Genomic DNA, 12,238 nt, shown 5'->3' with positions numbered 1-12,238 from the left:
GTCTCCCGGACCTTCTTTCTAAACTTAAATCAGGCTCACCCTCTGACCCCTGCCCTGCTAGTTTTCTAGCTAGGGCTGGTGAGGCTCTGAACCCGTTAATTAACCCTATTCTTAACCTGTCTTTGTCAAGTGGTGTGGTTCCTTTGGTTTGGAAACAGGCGATGGTGGTTCCACTCCTTAAAAAGTCGGGCCTTGACCCCGAGATCCTTGCCAACTATAGGCCGATTTCCCTCCTGCCTGCTCTTGCAAAGACAGTGGAAAAGCATGTCCATACTGTGCTCTCCACTTATCTTGAGACCCATAGCCTGCTGCACTCCACCCAGTCGGGCTTTCGCTCCAATCTAAGCACCGAGACAGCACTTTTGGAGGTTAATGAGGCCATCAAGGAAGTGTTGGATGAGGGAGGAAGAGCCATGTTGGTAATGTTAGACCTGTCGGCGGCTTTCGACACCGTCCCTCATGAGGGTCTCCACAACAGACTCTATGAGATCTGTCTGAGAGGGACGGTGTTGAACTGGTTTAGATCTTATTTAGCTGGTCGCCGACAGGTGGTCTGGGCCCCCCCCATACTCAGCCGAAGTGCCGCCTTTGGAGGTCGGAGTTCCTCAGGGGTCGGGGCTTAGCCCGACTCTTTTTAACATCTTTATGACCCCTTTGGCGGGGCTGGCTGAGTCATTTGGGGCTCAGATCATATCATACGCCAATGATAGTCCGCTCCTTTTCACTTGTGGGAAGGGGGCTGAGTTCAACCGAGAGAGCATCCGTGGGTGTCTTGAGGCTGTTTTCGAATGGTTTCAGCGAAACAGCCTCAAATGTAACCCTGGAAAATCTGAGGTGCTTTTCATCGGGTGTCAGGCTGACCCAAAGTGGCAGGATTGGTGGCCTGTGAACATGTCCCCGCCCACGTCCTCCTCTCTGGCTGCTAAGAATCTGGGGGTCAAAATTGATAACTGCCTGTAACTTAAGTCCCAGATCCTTGGTCTGACGGGCACTTGCTATGGTCTCCTTAAAATGTTGCGCAAGTTTCTTCCCCTGCGCCCGCTTGCGCATAGGAAGACTACTGTCCAGGATCTCATCTGTTCTAGGCTGGACTACTCAAATGTTTTGTATTTGGGTCTTCCGGACTATCTATTACAAAAACTTCAGGTGGTCCAGACCTCGGCGGCTCGGGCAGTCTTTGGTCTGCCTCGTCGCGCGAGAGCCTCGGACCTTTTACATTCCCTACACTGGCTCCCTATTCGTAAGCGGATTGTTTTTAAAACACTTACGCTGGCGCATAAGGCACTCCATGCTGTGGGAGCTGAATATATTCAGAAACGCCTTGCTTTCTACAAGCCAGCTAGATCCCTAAGATCGGAATCTCTTGGTCTGGCCACTGTTCCTTCTGTTAGGAAAGCAAGGGTGAGGGGGCGTTCTTTTCAACACCTGGCTCCCAAGCTGTGGAATGCCCTCCCTTTGTCGCTCCGCGGTACCTCGAACCTGCTGGCCTTTAGAAAAGGTCTGAAGACGTGGCTCTATGGACAATGATCTGTTGTTTCTTTTCTTCCTTCTATCTGCCTTCTGTTAGTCTGCTGTGGGTTTGAAAGCACCGGGACACTCCTCGGAGTAGCTGAGCGCTATATAAGACATAGTAGCAGTCATAAAGTCATATACAACTAGCCCCCTAGGCACTGAGTTTGTTGCTGATAAAAATCCAGCTATATTCTTAAATAAATCACTTGGTTGTAGCCATTTCCTTGTGTTCAATTTTATTTCATTGAGTTCCACAAATTTATATATTGAATCGGTCTGATTTCAAATATTCAAACATTGCTTTAAATCCAATGCATTTCGGTGGTTATACCACCTTCATCAGGGATACATCTGTAAATAACAAACGATAATTTTTGAGCATACTAATAATCTTTAAACCTATAATGTTCAAACTGTTAATGAATGTTAATAACACATCTATGTTGACTTTTGATCACCACATGCATATTATGCTCCTGTACTTAGTGCTAGTAACTCTACTGGCTTAAAAACCCTTATAAACGTCATTTCAGTGTGCTTAACTATCCCCCTGGCAGTATACCAAATGGTAAATCAGTTCGTTTGTTCCTTCCGTTCGTACTCTCTATCTATGCCAACATCCTTCGTTGTAAAATAATGTCCCGTAATTGGTGTGCATACTGCACATAACCTAGGTTAGAAGATAGATAAGATGCACAGAGGGGGGCGCCACTGAATTTAATACGCAGTATGCACACCAATTACGGGACATTATTTTACAACGAAGGATGTTGGCATAGATAGAGAGTACGTACGGAAGGAACAAACGAACTGATTTACCATTTGGTATACTGCCAGGGGGATAGTTAAGCACACTGAAATGACGTTTATAAGGGGTTTTAAGCCAGTAGAGTTACTAGCACTAAGTACAGGAGCATAATATGCATGTGGTGATCAAAAGTCAACATAGATGTGTTATTAACATTCATTAACAGTTTGAACAATATAGGTTTAAAGATTATTAGTATGCTCAAAAATTATCGTTTGTTATTTACAGATGTATCCCTGATGAAGGTGGTATAACCACCGAAATGCATTGGATTTAAAGCAATGTTTGAATATTTGAAATCAGACGGATTCAATATATAAATTTGTGGAACTCAATGAAATAAAATTGAACACAAGGAAATGGCTACAACCAAGTGATTTATTTAAGAATATAGCTGGATTTTTATCAGCAACAAACTCAGTGCCTAGGGGGACAGTTGTATATGACTATATGACTGCTACTATGATTCATTGACTACACTTCAGGCGGGAAGTGATACCCTGGCAGCACGGCTAAGACAATTAAATTAGTTGAACCAAAAGAGGCGGTGCACGTCCTTAGACTTCAAGTATTTCGCTATATAAGACACCCACAACATTAACATTAACTTTTAGGACGCAAATTATCTTACGCCTGCCTCACAGCAGGTGAAGACTGACGCAAGCCCTTTCACATGGGGCTTGCCCCATGTGAAAGGACAAATTTCTGGAGTTGCGTCACTTTTGCGCTACACAGATATGTCAAAAATACTGACGTATCTGTAACTCCTTGCGACATGATGCCTCATACAGTAAATATGATGAATCAATCATGTCGCAAGGAGGGTGCACTGAGAAGTGACGCAGCGCTGCTTTCACGCAGCGATGAATCACTTCTCATAAATGAGGCCCTTAGTTTGTAACAGCAGGTCTGCAACTTGTTCTTCCCCTAATGCTGAGAACCGTGATAAGCTACACTGAGTTGCAATATCCTCCAGCACCTCTTTGCAGTTCCCCCCAGGGCATCTGCTGTGTTCAGGAGTTCATTGTAGACTGTTTGAACTTTGTTGTGAAAAAAAGAAGCAATTTTTACCACAAAATTTTGATCAGGCGCAAATGTAGTGACTTGCGGGCACTTTGACAAAGCTGTCACAGTTTAAAAAAATTCCTTAGAGGAGTTTGTGGCCTCCTGTATTTTAGTGGTAAAATATATAGTTTTGGCCTGTTTTATAGCAATCTTATATTCCTCTAAGGCTATGTTGTAGTCCTTCCTATGTTCCATACTGTAATCGGATCTCCAAATACGTTGCTTACGTTTGCATTTAACTTTGATTTGTCTAAGCTCAGCCGAATACCAGAGTGACGTGGCTTGTCTTCTCCTGGAGTGCTTAATCACTTCCGGCGCCAGCATGTTCATTGCTAGACTTAGCCAGTCTTCAAAGTTTCTAGCTGCCGCATTGGAGTCTGCTATAACTGGGGGTTCCTCGCCAAAGCTGTAATCAAATCTCTTTTTTAAATTAGTTTCTAAGGACGTGATTTGACCAAGGAAGATCTATTCCTTCAGCAGCTGCTAGTTCTTAAGATCTCAACATTGAAATAGATTACAGAGTGATCTTACTAGGGTACTAGTTGCACACTCACCACTTCTATGTCGTGATTGTTGGTAAAAATACCATCCAGTGTGTGGCCCACTTGATGCGTTGGTTCCGATATGATCTGACTCAACCCATAGCCTGCCAGATTATCTAACAAGCAGGAGGTGTCGGAGTCATTATTTGCTTCTAAATAAAAATTGAAATAACCTAAAACCGTGAAGATGGCAGTGTCTAAGTATTATTCCAGAAAGGTCTGCAATGAGCTAATGAATGAGGGTCTCATCCCTGGAGGCCTATAAATAAGTAGCCCCGGGAGGAGTTCAAGATTGGTTTTTTAACACTAAATGTCATTGCCTCAGCTTCCAACGTTGGTGCTGGCATGATCCTCACCTTTTAGTGGGACCGGTAGATCAAAGCTATGCCTCCCCCTTTTGCCCCTACCCTGTCAACATGAACTACCAGGTAGCCTGCCAGAACAGCTGCGTTCCAGTCCGGCTCAGAGAGGCAGTTAGCCCAAATTTCCATAAGGAACACAAGATCAGAGTTTGCCCCTTGAATCAAACATTCTAGGTCGTACTTATGTTTGATCATAGACCTAGTGTTCAGTAGGATACAGCTAATTACATTGGAGCCCTTGAGAGCATGTGACTGAGAGCTCCTGATAAGTTGAGAAACATTATTGTCCAAGTTGGTAAGAGGTGAGACACTCTCCCCACCCCAAGCATTGCATCTGTACTTTGTAAGTAGATATTACGCCATCAGGCTGCAAGAATGACATCGCCTAGGCTTATAGTCCAATTGGTCCAGCAGTAGCGTTGGTTGGAGGCACTCATCATGATTCAGGTCAAGAAGTATATCGTGTATAGGTCTGACCAGAAAAATGGGTAGGGGTTCTGGCGCTGGTCGCGCTCCGGGCGCTGACGGGCGCTGACAGGCGCTGACAGGCTCAGACGCGCTTGCCGTTGGTGCGCCTTCGGTAAGGGTAAACTGATGCTGGGCCTGCAAACCCTGGAGCAGGTTAAGGCATTTGATTACCTGGGAGTACGAATTAGTGACAGGCTGGTTTGGACACCACAAATTGAAAAAGAGTACTCTGACCCTCCAGTAAGCCGACTGTGCAATAGCTGGGAGGGCTAGGGCGTCTCCATATCGACCGCTCTCCCCAATTCTGGAACTCCATAGGGCTAAAGGCCTAGGTGAAGCCCTATATGGGGCTGAGCTTTGGGGACTGGAGAACCTGAAGGACTTAGTCCTTGCTGAGAATAAATGTATTAGGGTGTTTCTCAATCTACCCGTGAACACTCCCCTTTTGCCGCTAAAATTTGACCTTGGTCTGAAACCTATTAACAACTTTGCCATTCTTAGGGCTCTCTTGTTTTGGTAAGGATTTGGACCAGTAACACAAAGGTTCCGGTGAAGGAGGCCCTGGAAGAGCTACTGACCCTACAAAAACAAACAGGCCGCATCAACTGATTTTACAAGATCAAGGAATGGTTCTTAAAACTAGGACTAGGGAGCATGTGATAGGAACCATAGTCTATATCGAAAAAAATGGTCCCTCTCCTTAAAAATAGGTTCTGGGAATACATCGATAAACAAAGTATTGATGGTAATGCACGTGGTACCTTAACCTCTAGTTTTATAAATATAAAAGGACGGTTTGGTTTTGAAATGTTCATGGATGATATGGTACCCTCTCAGGCAAGAGCTCTGTACATTCAATTTAGGTAAGGAATTCTTCCTCTTAACTCTAGAATAAATACCTGGGAAAATGCATCTGTAACATCTGTGTGGCCGACCTGTCATTCCTTCCCTTAGACCCTTGATCACTTTCTCTTTTTTTGCCCCTCTTATGTTGATCTTCGGAAAATATGGTCAATCCCTGCTTGCCGCTTATTATCTTTTACACATCCCATTGATGCTTTACGCCTTTTTAAGTCAGATACCACAAGGTGGCTAGTGTTTACAATCTCGAGATATCTGCTCTTTGCTTGGTGGAAGAGGTTAAACATGATTAACAAGTTCTCTGTGAACCTAATATCAACATGTATGCCACCTGGTTGTGGGGCCTGTAATTGGAACCGGAGAACAGAATTATGGAATTCCACCAACTGTGATTTTTTGGAATGTGGAAACTGTCTCTCTTAAATTACCTTTGTAATTGGTGGAACTTTTGGAAACTTTTAATATTGCTAGAGGCATGTAATAGCCTGCTTTTTAAATCATTCTTTTACGATGTAATGAAATGGAACATTTTATTGTTTTTATGGTTATGAATTTTTACAATGTAAATGATCATATTATTGATTGAATTAATAATTTAAAAAAAAATACTTTGTGTTTGGGTATTTACAATATGTGACTTTCTTTGTGTAATCACTTTTATTTGTATTTAGTTCTTTGCTGACCTCGTACACATCAGGTAGATTTTCAAAGTTGGTTGTAACAATGTCATTCTTGGCTGAGGAGGTCACAAACTCAATGGTTTCGCTGAGGTCTACTGTTGTGTCTTCATCTGCTACGGAGGGTGAACTAGGGCCTATATCATGACCTGAATCGTTGTTTCTTGTTGCATTGTTTGAAGCGGTGCTGGTTTGTCAAATTCAGTGAAGAGGTTAATGATTTCTGAAAAAGACAGCAACTCCTTACACCTTCTTAGCAGGGTTTTTATTCTCCAGGAACTTCCCCATCTGGAATTGTGTTTGTTTGCTTCACCATTTCTCACTATCACGCTCGCCACCATGATAGAACCTTGTTGGGCATGTCTGTATAGACTTCTCTACGCGCTTCCTTGAATTTATTCACTTTGACATCCGTAGCACTGGGCAGAAATCACATTGCGACAAACACCCGCCTCGGGCCTTCGCGATGTTTTGTTTTAATTACATTTTCAGATTCCCCTGGTCCACACCAGTTCTAAGTCCGCTGTAAGGCGCCGGTCGAGGCAGAGCACCAGCCCGAGCCCCCAGGGGGGAGGTACAGGGAGAGGCAACCACCGCAGCTGGGGTAATCCACAAGAAGGGCCTGTCTTGCGTCCAGAGTTGCCGCCGCCCCCGAGGGTGGTGCCTCGTCCAGCCATGGCGCGTGCCCAGCCCCGCTTCGCACCACAGCCCGATCGACCCAGCCCTTGGAGCAAATCCTTATCCTGAAGTTATGAATCCTACTTGTCAACTTCCCTTACCTACATTGTTTTAACATGCCAGAGGCTGCTCACCTTGGAGACCTACTGCAGATGTTGGTACGGCCCAGCGCAAGATTGACACCATCTCCCTCTGACTCTCTGGATTTTCAGGGACCAGCAAGAGCTCACTGAACGCCACTGGAACCATGATGCTTTCCAAGGCTTGGACCCCTCTCTCAGGGAGAACCCATTCCAGGGTGCCCTGTCCTTCTAAAAGAGAACTCTCCCCGGGGCTCCTGCCAGCTTCTACAGGATCGTTTGTGTTACCTCACTGGACGCCGCAAGGGTGCCCGTCTACCCCCCTCCGGGTTCGGGGATCTAAACCCAACTCCATTTCAATCGGCCAAGGGCAACTGAGGCCATCGCTTGACCCTTCTGAACGGCACTCGCTCATTTCTTAAGACCGACTAACCCATGTTCAACTGCTGTTCACATGGAACCCTTCTCCACTTCGGCCTTCTAAGTTCTCGTTCGAATATTTGTTACTACCACCAAGATCTGCACATGCGGCGGCTCTACCCAGGCCCTTGCCCCAGGCTTCCATGCAGTGCAGCGTCCCTCCTACTCATCGCAGCTTAGCCCCCACGGCTCTCAGCACTGGCGACAGCCGGGTATGGGCCCAATGCTCCAGAACCATCCATTTTCAGGGCTGGTTGATTCAGCAGGTGAGTTGTTACACACTCCTTAGTAGATTCCGACTTCCATGGCCACCGTCCTGCTGTCTATATCAACCAACAGCTTTTCTGGGGTCTGAGGAGCCTTGGCATTCGCCGCCCTTATTCCGGAGTTCGGTTCTCCCCGCAGAGCCAGTCCTGCTTACCAAAAGTAGCCCACTAGGCACTCGCATTCCATGCCCAGCTCCAAGCCAGCAAGCCGGGCTTCTTACCCATTTAAAGTTTGAGAATAGGTTGAGAACGTTTCGGCCCCAAGACCTCTAATCATTCACTTTACTAGATAAAACTGGGGGCTCCGAGCGCCAGCTATCCTGAGGGAAACTTCTGAGGGAACCAGCTACTAGATGGTTCAACTAGTCTTTTGCCCCTATACCCAGGTCAGATGACCAATTTGCATGTCAGGACCGTTATGGACCTCCACCAGAATTTCCTCCGGCTTCAACCTGCCCAGGCATAGTTCACCATCTTTCGGGTCCTATAACTCACGCTCATGCACCACCTCCCAGACATAGTGTGTGAGACAGGCCGGTGGTGCGCCCGCCGCTGGAAGCGCAGCAGGATCCCACCTCAGCCGGCACGTGCCGGCCCTCAACTTCATTGCGCCACAGGGTTTCGCTCAGCCTTCCAACTCGCACACGTGTTAGACTACTTGGTCCATGTTTCAAGACGGGTCAGGTGGGTAACCAACATCACCACAGACCTCTGGTACCCGGCATGGCACTCCACGTCCAGCAGTGCAATGCAGCTGGGTGCACTGAGCACAGTCTGCCCCAGTCGACAGTCGCGCCGGGAGCAGGGGATCTCGTCCCCTATTCCCCACCCTGGCAAGACCTGAGAGGCAGCCGGGAGCTGGAGCCCAGGGGGAGGGCATGGAGGTGGTCGAATCTCCCTCGGACATGGGGAAGCTGCTGCCAGGGGGGCTGTAATACCCTCTACTGGAGCAGAGGGCCAACTGCCATCCCAAAGCCTTTCCAGCCGACCCGGAGCCAGTCGCAGCACACTGTCGCGGGAGACAGCCATGACAACGCGGGCTCTACACCGCGCTGCCATTAAGACACTGCCATTACAACGCAAGTCGTTACCTCTTGATGGTTTCACACCCTCTTGAACTCTCTCTTCAAAGTTCTTTTCAGTTTCCCTTATGGTACTTGTTGGCTATCACTCTCGCGCCCGTATTTAATCTTATATGGTGTTTACCACCCGCTTTGGGCTGCATTCCCAAGCAAACCCGACTCCAAGAAGACCCACTCTCGGCAGGCAGGGGGCCGCTACCGGCCTAACATCGTCCGCGGGGTGAGCCTCATTCAGAAGGTCTAGGGACCCCTGAACAATGCCGGGGAGTCGGTCTTCTGTACGCTACAATTCTGGCGCCCACCGCCAGGCGGGGATTTGGTGCTGGGCGCAGTCCTCTTCACTCGCCGTTACTGGGGGAATCCTGATTAGTTTATTTTCCTTTTCGTCTGTTCTGAGGTCGTAGTCGGAAAAAACGATGTAGCGTCGGGGGAATCCGCCAGGGAAGGCCAGGCCCCTTGCATCCCGGCAACGCATGCTGTTAGACCTGGAATCATTGGCGTGGGTCTCCCTTCCCCTCTACTCGTCCTGTCTTGTATATTGGCTGGATGTAGATATTCTTGGCGCCGTGCCACTGGTAATCAGTGCGACAGTGCGAATGCTCCCTGTATATAAATGACTGTGTGAATAAGGATAACCCTAATGCCTACATTTGTGTAGCCTGTTCCTTAAGGATTACTTTCTATCACCCTATCCGGCCCTAGAAACCCGATAGGAACTCCGACTTTGATATGTTTATGCTCAGGATATTGAGGGCCACCTTTTAGGAAGGACCGTTTATATATCACATGTTTTGAAATGCCTTTCCTGAAAACTCAGTAGTTTCTGGCCTAAAGCTTTAATCCGGGCTGTTGCGAGTATGTGTATTGCCATCTGGTTTTGCCGCAGCAGGGCCAGATGGGTCAGACCTGGCTGGAGAGAGAGATCGGTATCCAGAGCGTGGGGAGGGGTGACTCTTTGATCTGAGCAGGGCCGTGCCTGGCAAGGTGAATGATGGCTCCACCTCCCTCTGGGTGTCTGATAGCAGCTAATAAAGCCCCTGACGAAGGGCAAACAGCCCGAAATGCATTGGGCCATGACACTCGATGTCTTGAACGATATGATGTGAATGTAACATCAGGAGAGCTAAGAAATTGAAAATAATAATTGAAGAAAGACAAAACACGATAAACATTCAAAATAAAAAAACTTTATTGAGAAATTGAAAAAATTGTTTAAGAGGTGTTTTTTACAAAAACATTAATACAGGAGTGCATTTGGGGACATTGTTCAAGGACTGATCGATGCTAACAGATGACTTACTTACCTCTACTCAGGAGGTTCACCAAATAGCACCCAAATACACTATTCAACATACCGACTATCAAAATACCAAGGAGTGCGACGGTTCCACTAAAATTCATTGATAACTATCTGAGTACTCAAGAGCCACGCACCCACACACAAAATGCAATTTGAAGAAATAATACATCTTACAGACCAAAAAGCGGACACCTTTGTATACTCAGAAGAAGACACACAACGTATATATTCACTAATTGAGGAAACCACCAATGTAACTACGACTACAGGATCCAAACAAAGCAATATAAAGCAATTGTTGTACATGTCAAAGAGGATAGTAAATCAGCGATTACACGCCAGTACCCTTATAAAATATCATCGAGTTCAGAGGATACCACGAGGATTACGCATCTCGCTCAAATCAACCTTGTGTACAAATAACTCTAAATTCACCGAAAAATGGCAGGCCATACTAAATAAGTGTTCATTGGACCTCATATTGCTCATTATAGAAGAACTAGCAAAACTTATAGATGACCTCATGAAAGAATCCCATCAACTCAAACAAGAACCAAGTCAAATGTTGATGGAAGAAGAATTGGATAACACACTCAAAGATATCAATGATCAACTAGAAGTTTACACCAAAGAAATTAACAAAAGGAAGATCAGGAAATTTAAAAGAGACACTTTAGATTACAAATTGGGGGAGGTCGATAACTGGGCTGATATCTACGCGAGACGCAGACAACAAAGACCAAATTTCAAGTCCACTGATGAAACATCATCATCAGATGAATCTCAACAGAGAAGGCAACCACCTTTTGGACGGAAAGATCAAAGCAAGAATAGAGAAGGACCATCGACATCAGGCGAAGGAACACCCACTACTAACGTGTCTTTTTTAGAGAAAGACCAAACCCTCAGAGAAGAACCAGGAGGAGCAAAAAAAGCAATCGAAGAAGGCCCCGTGTCCAAGAACACGAGGAGTCGAAAAACCTAATTATCAATCTTTCTAAACAAAACATCACGAATTTTGAGACACAGGTGCAACAGAAGGGCACAACATATGTGCAAACTTTTCACTCTAACCTGGTAGATACACAAATATGTACTTATAAATTCATGAGGACACTGAGGTTAAAACATTTCTTTTGCAATATCATACCAACACCGACGGAACCGAGGAAAGACATACTACTTGGATTACGCAACAAAAGCAAATTTATTCCTCCAACAAGCCATAAAGTATTAGATGCCTTTGAAAAGGTGGTACACAAAGAAATTGAAAACATATATAGACAACCGAAATCCAAAACAACCAATCTTACAAAGAAAGAAGAACAAGCCTTAAAGAATTTGGCCAACAACTCTGAAATTACCATCCGACAAGCGGATAAAGGAGGAGCACTAGTCATCTTAGACACGGAATTTTACATGAACAGAGTGAACGAACATGTCCATGACATCCAAACATACTCCAAAATTGACCAAGATCGTACTAGAGAATTTTCAAAAACATTGATTTCCATCATCGATCAGGCATAAGCACAAGGAACAATTGGGTCAAAAGAAAAAGAATATTTAATTAAACAGAACCCAGCCATACCATATATCTATATGGTACCTAAAGTACATAGACATCCCACGCGTCCTCCCTGCAGACCCATAGTGTCTACAGTGAATTCCATTCATGAACCAGTGGGAAGATATTTAGATAAACACTTACAGCCAATCGTACAAGCAATGAGTACTTACATTAAAGACACAACACATTTTTTAACAATTTTGGAAGACCACGCAACCTTGTACACCAAAGACATGATAATGTGTACCATCAATGTAAATGCCTTGTATACGTCAATTCCTCACAACTTAGGAATGAAAGCAGTGGCAGCCCATCTCATGCAAACAAATATGGAAGAAGATTTGAAAATATTTATCATGAACCTCTTACATTTTACACTCTACCACAGTTACTTTTCATGGAATAAGGAATTCTTCATCCAATTGTCGGGAACATCGTAGGGAAATTGTGCGGCACCTGCACATGCCAATTTATTCATGTATCAATTTGAGCTGGAGAATGTCTTGAACAAACCAGAATGGTCCAATAACCTCCTTCCATACAAAAG

General features: G+C 45.4%; 1 pseudogene; it reads right to left on the bottom strand.

The window, feature by feature from the left end:
* Positions 1–7,090: 7,090 nt before the first annotated feature.
* Positions 7,091–9,233, bottom strand: LOC144808382 (28S ribosomal RNA; annotated as a pseudogene).
* Between the last annotated feature and the right edge of the window lie 3,005 nt (positions 9,234–12,238).

The sequence above is a fragment of the Lissotriton helveticus genome, chromosome 1_2, assembly GCF_964261635.1.
Source record: "Lissotriton helveticus chromosome 1_2, aLisHel1.1, whole genome shotgun sequence".
In the NCBI taxonomy this organism is placed as follows: Eukaryota; Metazoa; Chordata; class Amphibia; order Caudata; family Salamandridae; genus Lissotriton; species Lissotriton helveticus.
The sequence above is the reverse complement of the archived record's forward strand: the minus strand, read 5'-3'. Positions and strand labels throughout refer to the sequence as shown.